Source organism: Kryptolebias marmoratus, linkage group LG22 (genome assembly GCF_001649575.2).
Source record: "Kryptolebias marmoratus isolate JLee-2015 linkage group LG22, ASM164957v2, whole genome shotgun sequence".
NCBI classification, from domain to species: domain Eukaryota; kingdom Metazoa; phylum Chordata; class Actinopteri; order Cyprinodontiformes; family Rivulidae; genus Kryptolebias; species Kryptolebias marmoratus.
Genome location: NC_051451.1, coordinates 15,456,938 through 15,473,650, shown reverse-complemented (window position 1 = coordinate 15,473,650; position 16,713 = coordinate 15,456,938). Strand labels below are relative to the sequence as shown.

General features: G+C 37.9%; 1 protein-coding gene across 5 annotated transcripts in view; it reads left to right on the top strand.

Annotated features, from left to right (window-relative positions):
* lrmda (leucine rich melanocyte differentiation associated) overlaps positions 1 to 16,713 on the top strand; it is a 198,823-nt gene that overhangs the window by 139,853 nt on the left and 42,257 nt on the right. The window lies entirely within an intron of this gene.

Genomic DNA, 16,713 nt, shown 5'->3' with positions numbered 1-16,713 from the left:
AAAGGAAAATGAGGACCTCTTGAATGTTTTTTGGCAGGGCAAAGTCACTTTTAAGATTGTGTTTACATAGCTTGTCAGTGGAAAAGAAATGTTTGCCTTTGTCACCACAGCCATAGATGAAAGGAGAGATAATCACAGATTCTAGCTGATGTGATGTGTGTTTTTGTGTCTTTGAACCTGCTGTATGTGATTATTTATTCCCTATGCAAAGTAAAAGTTAACAGATTTGATAAGAAGGAAATAAAATAAAATAAAAATGTGTGCACTGTATTTACTGCACCTGAACATATTCCTCCTGTCCTATCCCTGGTTCCTCATTAGCATTGTTCAACTCAAACATATTCTTACTAGATGTATCCTGTGTCTGGCCTTTATGTCATTTCAGCATTTATTTAAAGGTTTATGTTCATCCGAATTTGCAACGCATGCATCTTGCTTTTAATTGTCCAAGTTATTGATGGCCAATAATTTAAGCCACCAATTAGCAGAAAAACAGGAACGGGAAACTTGAGAAGCCTGATGGCATAATTAGATATTTGCGTTTGCTTTTATGTGTGGTACAGCAGGGTGCTGCTAACGGGACAGTGTCTGTCATTAGCTTCATTACAAAGAATGGTAATTAGCTGTCTCTCTGTCGCCTGCATCACCATTTGAGTCTCATTTAGAGCAAGTTTTGGAGAGAAAAAAATGAAGGACAAAAAATTGGACTATTACATTATGTTACTGTTCATATGTCTTATAAGTTCTTTTTGCTTTTTTTTGTTTTGTGTTTAGATACCTTTTATGTGGCTATGCACAATTCTTCTTCCTACTGTAAACAACACAGATACAGTAAATTAAAACCATAGTTACGGCAGCAACTCCAGCAGTGTTACAGTGATACATGCCCACCCCTGACAGCTTAAATTGAAAGAAAGAGCCCCTTCTCTATCAGATCCTTCTCACTGGATAATGTATGTTTTGGAAAAGAGATGGTGGCAAGCTTTCAAGTTCCCTCATGAGTCATATCGAAGCTGAGTGTGACCACAGTTTAAACTCCTTTTTAATCATGCCATTATGGCATGGCACTGAGTGATGCCACATGGCTCTGATAAAGCAGTTAGCCTCTGTAGCACAATCTGAACATCATAAATTTTCCTACATTTCCAGTGTTTTCCATGTCGCTAAATCACAACCAGACAGTCAGTGACTTGTTCGCAGAAAAAAAAGGCAAACTCATTCAAAAGTCTGTTTTTAGAGGAATAAGATTAACAACAGTCTTCATGTCACACAGTCAACTCTTTATGACAAACACATTGAAAAATGAGGTCAAATAAAATCAAACGTAAATTATTTTGCATCCTGTTAATTTGTTTTTTTCACCTTTATGGGCACTGTGGCTGAATTAAGAGACAGTTCTTCAAATTGCAATCACGGATAAGAAGTTTCCCTTTTGTTATACTGCACTTTTCAGCTGAAATTACAAGCAGTTGGTCAAAAACAAAGATAAAATGACTAGACAGAATGGAAAAAATAAACTATATAAGAACCTGAAGTAAACAACAACAACAAAAAGTGACGACTGAAACTTTTGACTTTTTTCAAAACCACAACACTAAGCAGAGTCAAAGTGGGAAAGCCTTGAGCTGTATTTTGGGAAATTGGGCGTGTTGGAATGCTATAATGTGATAATTCTCTTTGAGGACTTAGAGGTCATGGAATGAAATGGTGTTAAACCACGTAGAGCCATTTGGACTGAGCTGAGCTGCTTTTGGAAAATACATGTGGTACTTTCTTGGCTCCACCTCCACCCTCCCCGCCATCAAGCCCACATTATGCTGTCAAACTCTTGGGTTAAACTGGCCATGTCTATCAAAACACTGTGACAGCAGGTTCTGTTTTCAGATCCTAAGCAGAGAAAAAATAAATGCACTGCATATTTAACTAACAGAAAAAACATTTACTTCTTTGCACATGTTGAGTGTTTTAATGTGAATGAAGCAACTTCTTGGTTCCCCTCGCTAACACTAAGCACGACTTAGTAGCTACGTCAACAGGTATAAATGTTCCTCAGATGTCACTTAGATTTTTGCTTAGATGAAATATTTGGTTTGATTTTTAAGCATGAACTCATTTTTTTTCAGCTTTTAATGTAAAGCAGACTGCAGTGCAGGACGGCTCGAGCCAGCTTCTGAGTCCCATGAGTCTCTGCACACAGGGAAACGGTTCTTCAGGGGAATTGACAGTGACAGAGCCAGGAAAGTCTTCAAGTGGATCTTTTCAGTTCTGTTTTTTCTTCCCCAGACACTAAGCTGTTTTACTCTTGAGCAGACAGTGGTTCATTGAAACTTTTCACTGTAGGGAGCAGTCCAAATCTAATATAGACTACATGGTTTCAGAGCCGTGATTGTGCATTATGTGACGCATGATTGTGGTATTTTTTTTATTTTTTGTAACCTAACTGTGGGAGAAGAGGAGGCACTTTGCTACAGGTTGGTTGTTTTCTCTTCCTCGGATGCACCCAGTAAAGTATGTTGCCATGTTCATCTCTGTGCTTGAGAATTATGAGTTCCCCGAAGCTCTCGAACATAAACAGCATGGAATATAGCTCTTTGTGAATGTGCCTTCAGTAGGTTGGCTGAATCATTTTGCTGGACAAATGCTCCCTCAAAGAAAACTCAAAGAATATGGTTGTCAACAGGAAAAGGGAATATAACTAAACAGATTGCTACGGAAGGAAATTTAATACCACTCCTCACTTTGTTATATTCTATATTTGTATGAACTGGTGTCTGTTCAGAGCCCTGATTTGTCACTTTTCTGAATCAATACGAATGGTTTAAAAAACAGAATGAAAAGGGGTTGAGAATAAAAGTGCCTGATTCTGACTTTGTGTTTGAACAAATAAACCGACTTTCAGAATATGATCCATTTCCCCGTCACACAATATCTTTTATCTTTTAATTCTAACATTTAAAATGCTGCTGTTGTCTGTTAGCAAACAGATATTCAAAATGTTAAATCAGCTGTTCTTATTTGGATCTGTTTACGAATGTTTGTGTTAGATATTTCCAGAGAGATGTGTGTTCACTCTGTTAGCTTTTTGTATTTGTCAGTATCTGAGTGTTTGCATCTTTGTGAATATTTCCATGTAAATGATTTTATTCTCCTAAAGTATTAGTTAGTCTAGAGTTTGAACCAGCGCAACAAGCTTATTTCTAAGTTCTCTGGCAGCTTAAGGCTGAGAGTTCATGTGAGGGTTATAAAGCTGGGAAAACAACAGCAATTAGAGGGAGTGACTCACGCTGTCCACATAAATCATCCAGGCCGCACATATCATAAACACTCTGTAAAACTTTAGAGCACAATTAATTGTAAGAGCGACAATATTGATTTATTGCCTCTTTCAAAGCCTGGATACACAAAATGCATGACCTGAGTGTCGTGTCACTCTCAAGTGAAAATGATAGATGTGTTATTCATTTTTCCGGCTAAACAGCACATAAAAAACCAAAACATGTCCTTTTCTAAGGCTTTTATGAGACACCAAAGTGGCCTGGCTGCATTAACTGATTTTCCTCTCCTTGAGCAGGCATCTATAACAGAAAAAAAAAAAAAAAAACACCTCTGCAGTGAAGTATTTGTTGTCTTGCTGTCTCTTGTGTTTAGCTGTGTAGTGTGAGGCCTGTCAGAATGGAGGCCAAGGCTGGATGCTTTCCTCCACCATTTGAACTTGAAGTTTTCAGAAACATTGGCAAATCATATGATCAGTCATACACCATTTTTGAAATCAGTAGAATGTAATTCTTCCCTATTTGCTTTGTTACTCTGATAAAGAGATCATGCATTTGGCAAGGTCTTGCTTTTTAAAGAAAAAATCCCAGCAGTGTTGTTGGGAAGAATGTAGATCGGTAATGTTTTTTGTTGTTGTTCATTTTAGACATTAAAACTACAGTTTTTACAACAATTACCACTTTTTTTTTCCAATAAACTCGCAATATGAGATTAAATTCCTCTACATATTCCAATCCTCAAACTCTGCACTATGATATGATCGCCTGTAAAGTTTATCTTCAATTACACTTCTTATCAAATGACGCGTTTAGCTATTACATGCAGCAGTGCAGTGTCCCAGTGTGTGAACCTATCAGTTCAATCAGAGTTAATCCATCCTGCTGGTCTCTTGGTGACAGGAAGATGCTGGTAACCTAATGAGAGACAGCTGGCTTAGTGCTCATAAAAAATATTTTTCTTTCTTACTCTATTGTTTGTTTGTTTTATATATATATATATATATATATATGCGTGTGTGTGTGTGTGTGTGTTTTTCTGAAAATTATATTTGTGCTTGTTTTTTTTTTTTAGTTAGTGAGTGCTCACACTAATTCAGTACTTAATAGTTGACTTTAAAGCCAGTGTTGTTCTAAATTGCATGCAGATTTTATCAGATAATTCAAGTAAACTTTGTTGTTGTTTATGGCATGCAGATGTTGTTATGCTGTTTGAAAAGTTAATGAACTTAGGCGCTTGACTTTATGAAAGATGAAGTGGATATAATCCAGACAGGGACCAACGTTAAGTTTCCATTCATTAGTTAGGAACCACAGATGTGTTCTTTTTTTCACTTTTAAGTTGGTGAAACATTGTGCAAAGAACTTTTTGATTCCTCAGTGCGCTGGAAATTCCAACTTTTAATTTGCTATGCGTGTTGATGTTATCTTCTTTGAGCAGCAGTGACTTTCACGCAATAGAGGACATAACCAGAGCTAAAAGTCTCTCTGCTGAAGTTTGTGCTTACACAGGCTGCCTTTGTGGTTTTTAGAGCTTGTCAGACATGTCAAGCACAGGCTAGAAAAAAGTATATTGTTTCCAGCCACTTGGATTCCTTTCCCGCTGACATCTGCCACTCTGCCGAGATGATAAATTCTTGCCTCATTAAGCGTGGGTGTGCGATTACAGACTGACAACACATTAATCACTGGGCTGGGTGGCAGCAGCCCTGCACCAGCTACAAGCATTGTTAACAAAACTTTTTCTAATGTGTCACTCTCCACTCTGACAGCCCATAATCAATCATCCTGATTGGCAGGGCTGATAGATTACACTATTTATACTTTATGTAATGAAAGCTAGCGTTTCCACCTACTGTCATTGTTGAGACGATGATAGGCCGCATCGTTCAGATGAATAGCAACACGTACAAAAAAAAAAGAGGACAGAGTGAAAAGAAAGGGTGGGCAGACCACGACGGTGCATTGTGAACTTTAAAACAGACATTGTTGAGTTCCGTGGTAGGTGGCTGGTATGTGTGTATGTGGGGGGGGAATTCTGCGTGAGTGTGTATTGTTCACCCTGCCTAGCTTAAAGGCAGACTTCACGCCGTCACTGAGCTATTGTCATGTTTGTCGCTATCAGTGGCAGGCCGTGCTCTCGCAGGTAAAACTATGCTTTGTCTGTGTGGTATTCAGTTTCCCCGTGACCCCGTCGCTGAGGTGAGTTTTTGTTGCCTAAGCCTATTTTCTGACAGAAAGTGAGTGATTTACACATGTATAACAACAAAATGACAGGACTCTACCCTCTGTATGTGTGTACTTGTTAGTGTGCACAGGTCAGCAGGATAATGGAGTTCCCCGTTTACTTGCGAGGAGCTTCGAAGTATCTTACACTGTTCTACAAGCCCTCCAGCAGTTTTTTTTCCTTCTTTTTTTAAATGGGAACTGGATGAAATGACACACTGCTGGTGGCCTTCAAACATAATAAGGTTATGTTTCTTTTTGTTCATTTTCAGATCCATGTCTTTGTCTGGCATTAGAGATGTCCTCGGCAAAGCGAGACAGGAAATTGAATATGAGCTCCTATGAGAGGGTGCCAAGCATTTGGAGAAAAAAAAGGGGAGAAAAAACACAGTTTGTCATATTTTTGACAGGCAGTAAATCTAAGACCTTTTTATGAGACAGCTTCTGTCAGAAAATTAGTTAACTAGACTATATAATGGAGAGCCAGGTAATTTACCCTCAAAGATGCAATCACAAATAACTAGCAGGAGGCCGCATCCCTGACCTGACATTGCTTTGTGTATAATGCAAAAATCTAGTGACATGCTCAATGGGTTCTGTCAGCTGCAGGATTGAATTCTCTGTCTACTGCGTCTCAGTTTGGAGCACGCTGGTCAATTATTTCTGAGGCTGTCAGTGCATAGGGAGGCACTGTTATTTAGTATGTGTTAACTTGGCATCATTAAGACACTCAGCTGACAGAGATTCGCACACCTGAATGTTATTTATTGTGATTTCCCGACAGGGGTAACTTTCAAACATGCTGACCTCCTCCTATTTTGCGTTTTGCGAAATCCTACATGGTCCTTTAGAAACAGGAGCTGTCGAAACAGTAGGGAATCAAATGGCCGCAAGTTGTCTAATCTAACACAGTAATGCGCAAAAGGAGCGTCTATTTGTTTGGACAGATTGCTCTGATCACGGTTGAGCATTGCCATCCACACAAAATCTTTTAATAGATTCATGTTTTTGCTCACAAGCTAGAGGACTGAACACTAAGAAATTGCCGCTGTGGTTATATTGAACAAAAAAAGGGGGGGTTTGAACAGAAGTACTTTTCTTTGTGGACACAGCTACGATGAATTTTAAAGTTTAAAGCAGGAGTGTTAGTCAAACTTTCACCAAATTTTGACTCCATTCCTAATGATAAGTAAGTTTAAAGTTTGGAAAACAAAATAGCAGTTTCTGTTTCCCCTCCAACACCTCCACTACAACCATCCCTGGTGGTGAATTGAAAGCCCGATAGAGAAAAGCCTCAGCTTCTCTTCTGTACAGCAGGATGACATGATTAGGAGGTGACAGCCTCTGTAACAACATCTCTGCATTTATCTGCTCCCTCTCTATCTCTCACTCTCTGTGTCCCTCTTCTTGTCTGTCTCTCTCCTCTCAACAAGTCAGACTACTCTATAATTAATGTCCCTGAGGGCTATCTGCAGGTCATGCAAGGGCTGTGCTGTTCAGACAGGTAGTCTTGACACCTCCAGCTTTGTAGCTTATGCATGCGGGCGAGTAGACAGCTGAGGTGCATAGAAGAGACCAATGATGAGGGCTTCAGCATGTTTAGGTTGGAGGCTAAGATGGGACAAATACTGTAGGCTGAAGGAAAGCAGCCCTACTGGGTGACCTTTATACCTGCAAGACAAAAAGGACAATCTATTGCAGGATTAAACTGTTAAATCTAGTCCATAAAGGGCTTAGCTGACACAAAGTGGACATAAAGTTTCAATACCATCAGTTCCACACACTGTTAACCTACGAAAGGCAGATAAATTACAATTTTAAAAGATGATTACCATTTGTTTTAATTCTCACATTGTGTGCTTCTCTGAAAATAGGAGAGTTACATAAAAGATCAGCAAAGTTTAAAAGTTAAACTAAATAATTAATTCAACATTGTACAATCTCTTACTGTATATTATGAGAATTACTAATATTTCAGAAGATTTATGGTTTCAAATGTTGCTACAGACTAAACTGTGTTCATCTTGAGCCAAATTTCTATTAAATGTGATTTAAAATAGAACAAAGACTACATTATAGTAAATATATACTCTCTTAAATATTCACTAACTTGACTGACATTTGTGACCAGTGTTTTGAGTCCTTTCATAGCTTTGGTCAGGTCTGAGACTGGAAGACAATTGGAGAACTTATTTTAGAATAAATCCTGATATAGTGGGCCAAAAAAACCCAACTTTTTTTAAATAATTTTTTTTTCTGTGAGTACATTTTCTTTCACAAAATGATAAGAATAATTTTAAGCCACATAAATAAATAAATTTCTGAGCCTGTATATGAGTTTCACCTGTACCTTGGAAAAAAAAAATCTGGTTGCAAGGTTTATCATATGTGGCCACATGTTTAACTAGTCATTCTTTTCCCAAACTCACTGTACGTCAATTTCATGCTCTCTGGTGTGCTCAGGTTGAAGTGTGCTTTTACACTATGTACCTCTCACACTTTTCTTTACATAAACCACACACCCAATCATCCTATTTGAATTTCAAGAACATAGCAACCCACATTTTCCCAACAATCACTTTCTGAATAGCCACTCATCCTTGTGTTTGGTAAAGAGGTTTTTTTTTTCTTTTTCCTTTCCTTTACCTTCTCAGATATTGAATAGAAGCTGAAAATGGATGGGTGAAGCAGGGTAATGAACAATATGGTTGGGGAATTGGACAAAGGAAATTAGTTTGAGACTGAGAAGTAGAGAGGGAGAAATGCTTTTACCACAGTGGAAATATGGGAAAGGGTGCTTGCTGCCCGAAGGTCAGTACGAGGCCAGATGGGTCGAGTGACACTTGAACAGCTTTTCTTTTTTCTGTCATTTGTTGGAGTGTTGGAACAGGTTGTGAAGGATCGGTTGCAAGGTACCAATGGACGGTGTAGTGAGGGGAAGCTCATTATGTCATGTAGTTTTAGTCTGAGTGTACAAGTAAGTTCTCACCTTTGTTGGGTTGTTTTATGATAAACCTTTGTAAAAATGCCTCCCATTTTTGAAACATCTAGTTTAATATATTATCCGAATGCTTTATCTTCTAAAACACAGAGCATTTGCATTCTATTTTTTTTCTTCATTTGGATTTGTTTTTTTTTTTTTTTTTTGTGTGTGTAGTTTTGAGTGTTAAATATTTGCGTATTTTAATGTTTATTAAAGCCATTACAATGTCTGACGGCTTCATTTGCTTTTGAGTCTCAGCTGACATGCATGTTTCTTTCCAGAATAGGTCTGATCCATACTGTACCACACCATGCTTAAGACAGTGAATCAGAACCAATGAGCTGTAAAGGTCTGTAATAAGATATCCTGTGAGATGAACTGCAAGTCATGATTATGAACACATATTTTATTTCAAGAATAACGTCTCCAGACAGCGTGGAACAAAGGTTTGTCATTTCATCGGGTCTTATTAGGTGGATACAGGAAGTGGTGGTGGGTGGCGTAAAAGGGCATTCTGGCAGATAATAGATCTCTATTCCTCTTTATTTCTGGTCTTTCCTTGTTCTCTTTGGCTTCAGGTTGATGAAAAGACCCCAGAAGTCTCAGCAAAGTCCAAACCATCAGTGTTGACCTTGCTGCATCAACCTATTTTGTTGCATCCTGCAAGAACTTTGCTTTATCTTGTTCGGGCTTACATTAGTAACCCGTCATCTAGATAGTTAATATGATATAATATGAATTCCCTGGGATCATTTTATATGCTGTTGTCACGCCACAGGCAGATGGATAGTGAAATGGGCATCATTTCCCAACTTTTTGCTTGCCAACTGGCAACGTCCATCACCAGACGTGTCAGGAGGTAATCTGAGAAGAGATGCAAGCTGCAATAGCTCTGACTTTCATCACACCTGTGCTAAAAGTGTGTCGAGGAGCAGCATGTCCATTCTATCTCTCCCCACCAGTAGAGGAATATTCAGACAGCAGAAGATCAAATGGACGCACATCCTGTCAGAATCATCAGATTTCAGGATGACTGAGAGCTTTTGTCAGCTGAATTCCAGACATCTTCCTCCTTTCTCTATTTCAGAGATAATATGGCTCAGGACTTGACCTACTCTCAAAACAATAGCATCATTGATACAACGGTGGTAACTAATTCTAATAGTGTATGGTGCATAATTCATGAGATGTCAGCCTGATCAGAACATGAAATCCAAAACAAACCAGCAGGAAAAAAAGCAAGGCGACTACAATTTTGATGCCCCATTCAAGATGCCTCAGCTCATCCTGTCTTTTCTTACAGCTTGTCTTAGTGCCCTCTGTCATAGATGTCAGTCTTTCTTGACACCTGTCTGCCCTTGCCTCTTGTCTCACTGTCCCATCTCCTTCTCTGTGGGGTGGAACCGTTTGTTTTTGGAGGTTTGTTTGTGCAGGATGGAATATGCCGCTGCTCCAGGCCACATCTAGTCTTTTCAGCTCATCAGACAAAACATGACAGCCCTCCCCGCTCTTTGGTGCTGAGATGAGCCGTTTCTCCTGTCCCCATGGGGAGTCAGAATTTTTTGCTTTGCTCTCTCCTTCTTGAACTCCTCTTCAAGACAGCAGATCGATATTGCGAGAGTGCGCTAACGCTACCTGCTCTGGGCCGTCTCCACAAACATTGTGTAATTTTTGCAGTGATGCGGTTTGAGATTATACGCCCTATCAGTTCAAAAGGAATGAATGTTTCAAGGAGTGCATTTTTCCCCCTTCACACATACACCATCCTTGAATGGAAATTTTTAACTAACAAAAATGGGCACTTTAAGAAATATCTTGGTGATGATAGAGTAGACAATGTGCTTTAGATATTGCAGCTTGTTATTACTTGAATTTAAATAAGTTCTCACTGCAGTAAACAGAAGTGATGAAAACATTATGATTAGCTTGGAAATTAAAACAATATGAAATTAGATACTGGCAACTTGTAGCTTATATTTATGTTGATTTCCTTCTCCTTAGAGGAAGTATGTTGCTTACTTTTGCATATTAAACACTTAAGTGTTGCTATTTACATCACATTTGTGAGATTTTTTTTGTTTATTTGCTTGCTTGTTTGTTTTTCCATGGACACAACTAAAGCCAGAGGCACACATCAAGTTGCATTAACAATAAAGGGAACCTGGGTTTTACTAAAAAGTTTAAAGACCAGTAATTATTTTGTGTCGGGTAACCTGGCCTTCGAAGATCTTTGGTCCTCCACCCAGCTGACTGACCCATAGTTTCATGTTTTTTAACGATTTACTGCAGTTCCATGTGCTTTCTCCTCTCTCTAGCTTTTAGATTTTTGGCTTCTTTTTGGAGTACATCAGTACATCAGATCACCCCAAGGTACAACAGTAAAACTTTAAACTCACACATGTGCAGGAGTTGTTTTTGTCAAACCGGTGTGTGCAGGTTGTATGTGGTTTTCTTCTTCTTTTTTTTTTTCTTTTTGTCTCTTACAGCATAGAATTAATACTGAATCAGCTGTTTACACAACCTCTCACGTAGCACATACACAGACACAGTACTCAATTGTGTACAAAAGCTCAATTGCACAGAAGCAAACACGTATTTTTGCACACAAAAACACTCACACACCTAAAGAGGGGGCTGTGCCTCCGGGGGCCACGTCAGTTACCTGCTGACACACAGGCTAGTGATTGATGAGACGCCGGGGGCGCTGGAGTAGACTTTGTCAGCTGCTCATAATTTATACATCTTATCTCCATCAGAAGAAAAGACAGAGTGCCGCGTTGTGTATATGGAGATGAAAACACTGGGCTTGTTTAGGCAGCAGTGACAGGGTAGCTTCTAGCTGTTAGCTGTGGCTCCGAGTGAAAACTCAGATTGCTATCTGTTAGTTTTCTCACCAGGTCCCTCTGTGGCTTGAGACTTCACTCTTTACCTATGACGAATCCGCTGACTGTCAGTCATTTTCACTCACTTTATTGCCTCTCTTTTTCATACTTCCCTTTCACTTTGTGTCTCTGTTTCTCTCCTCTGTCTTACTCTTTTGTGTCTGTATAGCTCCTCTGTGACCCTTTCCTTTTTTATGTGTCTCCTTTCTGTCTATTGTCTGTCACATTCTCGGGCCAGACAGGCCAATCCTCTGCTGAAAGCTGCTGGCTCTTCCTCTGTCCACTCACAGGTCAAAGGTCATAGCAGAGGCATGGCTTAGGTTACAGAATAATTAACTTTGTCAGAGACATATTAAAATCAATTTTGAAATGGTGCACATGAAGAATTTATGTTAGTTCAAAACAGAGCGTCCATTTGAATCAGTGAGTTATTGAATTAGTATGCATATGCATGCAAATATGTCAAGAAATATTTGAATGTCACCACAAATTATGTTTAAGTGCTTAAAAATACATACTTTTTACTTTGACAAGCTGTCGGGCTCTTATCCAAACTGAAGAAAGTATAATATTCCACTTTTAACAAGCTGGCATGACTTCCTGAGATCTTAATGAAATGTCTCTGACATCTTGGTCAAAATACAACAGGAATCAAAGCCCTTCAGGGCCCGTCTTTTTGGAGACTGTTGTATACACACAAATTACTTTAACCCTAACACTTGAAGAGAGCCTTCGGTATACAGTGTGAGGGTTCAGAACAACACACACCAAACTAAGTACAGAATCTGTAAACTTTTAGACAAACCTTTTTGTTCTCTGATAAAAGATTTTTTTTTTTATTTTAGCAGCAGTTTGTGCATAAAAAGTTGGTAATGATCCATCCATATAACCAAATTATGTTTTTAACTGTCCCTGGTTTTAAAATGTACTACAGATTCAAACACTTAATACTGGAACAGCCAGTAAAGGCAGTTAACATGACAATCACATTTAATTTCTCTGTCACATTTGCTTCACCCTGGGCTTTACTGTGACTTCTACATACCTTTTTTCTATTTTTTTCCTACTTATTTATGGCAAAATATCTCATTTGTTTATCTCTGAAACCCCTTGAATTGCTGTCATGTTGTGTTTTTGGTCCTTTTCTGTTAGCATTGTAGAGAACTGCCCAATCAACTTTTCTCAATTATGTTGAATCTGATCACACAGTAGCACCTTAAACACTTAGGCATTCACCCAGCAGTTTCTGTTTTTTTTGCCAGATCATTAATGAACATCATTGAACCATTGTAATGTATAAATTTACTCTGTCTTCCGTGAACATTGAAGTGTTTTTGAAATTGCAGTTTTTTTACAGACAATTGTAAAATGAGGATCCAGCAAAAGCTTTCATTTGTCATGTTATGCAATATATATTTTTTTTTTCTATATTAAGCACATTGGCTCACATACGTCAAAGTGCATTAGTTAACATTTGAATATTATCTGTACTTTTACTTCCCTATAATTCACAGGGAAATGAGTAACAGTTACTGGTTATTCTGTATTTCAACTTCAGTTATATAAACAAAATGTTAGAACTGCTCACCCATTCCTCCAACCTTCCACCAATTTCTGGATCCAATACCAGCTGACACCAACTGAACTTGTTGTTCGTCCAGCCGAGAGTTTACACTCAGACAGAAAAATGTGAACTTTTTATATTCATGCTTAGGACCATTTCAGAATTACCAGTTAGATTATTTATGAGCAGAGCATAAAAAGAAAACCCATGGAAGCACAGGAAAACAGGAAACCACACACACACATGAAGTTCCCATAAGAGTTGGAGTGGACTTTTTATAACATTGCTGACATTACTTTGCAAAAATACTCCTTACATGTGTTAATGCTTTACTTTCTAATAGTATTTGGTAAATCTGATAAACAATAGCACATTAAATTTAGCTATAATTGTGTATTTTTGTTTTACATTTAACCTTGACTTCATATTTTTTAAGCTCTTCTGTACATAGGAAGATTTTTTATCTTTCTTGTAATGAGTACTCTGTTGTTCTACATTTAACTAATGGCATCGCTGTGGTTTTTCTTCATTTCTAATTTTTTCTTTTTTTGATAATTCCCTTGTCTCCTCTACAGTGGTGTTTAATAGATGATGAAAGAACATGCACAGAAGTGTTGCCTCTCTGTTAAAAAAAGAAAAATAATTAGTGTCATGTTGCTTTTTTAAGTACTGAGAACTTTAGTTTTAGTGTCACTGTGATTGAAGTCAAAAAACAAAGAACTGTATTACTAATCCAGCAATGAGCTTGTCAGTGGTACATAAATATGACATTTGTTGGCCTGTACACTCAGTGTTTGATCATGACTCACTGAATGTGTAAAGCAAAAAAACCTTTATCAATGTGCCAAACTTTACCTGACTTTCCTCCAATTGTCTCTTAGAATGCTTTGTTCCCTCAAATTATGTTCAGATGTTTTTAAAAGTGTCAGTTTACTACTGCACCAGCAAAACAACTTTGATTCCATAACCCCTTCCCACTATTGATCTTGCCTTGTAGATAAAAGGCTGCTCCCTCTGAAAATCATGCATTTTTCATTTTGGTATCAATGGCAGGCTTTGCATTTAGCATTCCACTTAGCTTAAAGCTATACTCACAGATGCTGTCTGTTTTGCTCTATTGATTTAAAGGGTTTGCAATGCGTATATTTGAGATATCAGTCTCTTAGTTTCACATCATCTTTGAAGAGCCACATTGAATCAAGCAAATTAGAGTAATTAATGTGTTTTTTTTTGGTGTATATTACTCCTGTGCTTTGCATTAAATATTCAGGCTGAAACAGTCAGACATAAATAAAAAAGCATGTGCAGTAATACAAACTCCCAAACTGCTCAGTGTGCTGTAGTTGGGAAAATTATTTGTACTCATAGTGTTCTACTCCAGCTCTACACACACACATATACACTAAACACACTGAATCTGTAATTTAATATTTCTATACAGTCTGTGTAAAACTCTGATGGCACATATTTGCAAAACATGCAACTTGCAGAAAAAAAAGTTCAGCACTGCCTACCTGTGCCAAATAATAGCTCACATTGTGGCGCTGATGCTTGTCAGATGTTAAACAACACTTTCAACTGGAGACGGAAAAATGAGAGAGTCACCTTCTCTAATAGAATTTTTAAAAATGAAAAATATAGTGCAAGAGGCAGGAAGAACTAGTCAAAGAGGTGACCATCAGCATCACACTGGCTTGGTTTGGCAGCCTAAAGCCTGCCATGGTGTAATTGGAGAGAAAACATATATGGGAGCAAATAACCCCCTGTCAGGGGCATTAAAAGGAGATGTTGTGATGACTGAGAGCCTCGCTACCCGAGCAGAGCAAAATGGTGGGTGAGAATAAGACAGATCAAATGGAAAAACCTGCTTGAAGCAACAGCACCTCCAAACATTCACAATAGCCGTTGACTGGTGGTGGAATCAAGCCTCTGTGTTTGTTTGTGAAACTTTTCATGCAAAGAAAAAGCAGATATGTGTCACTATTTTTCCCATCTGCTGTCATCCTGTGATTGATTTGATATGCTTACCTTAATGAATATGATTTAAGTGTTAAAGAATAGCCTTAGCACTGACAATGCCCATTCCATGTTAGTATTAAAAGGCATAAAGAGTAGTGACTTAAACAGAAGAAATTGTCTCACTCTGGTACTTTTTTGAGTTTTACATTAAAAAGCATTAGTGAGTCAATGACTAATGTGATACTAAATGTTGGTTTTGATGTTCTTTATTAAAAATCTTGCCAAAATAATTTGCACGGTGTTTGGTTGTAACTTGTTCTGTAGAAAACAAATAGTCATTTCTTTGTGGATTTGAAGTTTCCGTAAAAGTTTCCCTGTAGTGCAACTGAAACACTCTTTTAGCCAACTTCTACTTGGCAAACAGATGTATCCTCTAAATAAATTACATTTTGTGGCTCACCGCGGGGAAAAATTCCAGCATCTACAATAATTTTATTTTTTTAAGCCTCTATATTGTGCTCTTATATCCCAAACTCACAATGCCCACAAAAGAGTTTGCCATTTTTTTTTCTTATTATGTTTTTTTTTTTCATTTCCCCTACATTTTAAACCTGTCTGGCCTTGCCATATAACTGAAGGTGTCAGAATATTAATATAAATACCATGAAATGAGCTCAGACATTTAATAAAGTCTTTATAAGATGTTGCTTGAAATTCAGGAATTTATTGGCACGTATCCACTTTTGCTGCCACCCAGTCTCGGTTCTTGTTTCCATTTGAGGACATGGCTTGTCTTGTTGTGTTTTAAATTTTTATTGTATGCAGGCAACTATGCAGGCAGCCTTTGTCTGTGTGCAATATTGCTGCTCCCACTCAGTGGCCCCTCTCATTAATCATTCGGTCAGTCTATTTAAAATGTGGCAGCCGAGCCGCCACCTTGGTTGCCATTGGCTTTTGTCACCGTGGCACTGTGTTTTGTGGCTGGAGAAGACCTAATTATTAACTGCTAAGATGGCAGCCAGCAGTAAGAACAGTAAAGGAACGACATGGTTGACAGACTGTAGTGATGGCCCACTAAGTGTTAGTTGAACTTCCCTGTAATCTTTTGTGGACATTGTATGACTTCATGTCTTTTTTGAATTAACATGGTTTGGGATTTGGTTAAAAGGTCACCATTATTCTCCCTTTAAAACATTTTATCTCACATTACCCACATGTTTGGAAATTGGTCTTTTAAAAACATTAAAGATTATTAAATTATCCTCAATATGTAAGAAACATCAGATGTTGGGGGTTAATGCATACCTTTGTTTATTTAGATTAGAATTAGTTTTTACTACTGTTTGAAGAAAATTCTAGGGACTTTTAATCAGTGGTTCCCAAACTTGTTTGACCTACAAAACAGCAACTGCAGAAACTTGTGACCCCTACTAGTTCTGCATAAAGTATGCAAATATTGCAATTAGACTAATTACACAATGGCATGATGTCTAAAAACCCCTCATTATACTATATTTATTAGTGTTTAACAACATGTTTTATCTCTCATAACAATCATGGCAAAAAATTAATGTAATTAATTAGCAGTCATTTTGAAATTTCATTTTGTTTTTGAAAATCATTTCAAAACCCCATATTTGGAAACGGGTTTCTGGTCAAGAAATATAGTACAGATGTCAAACTAGCCTAAATAAGTTTTTCTGTGATTTGTTACACAATTCCAAGTCTTGAAACTTGAGAATAAGACTGAGATGGACCTGAAATGCCAGAAGGATATAATATGTATCTTTTTGGTGTGTTGGAGGGGGGTGGAGGCATTATTAAAAGCCT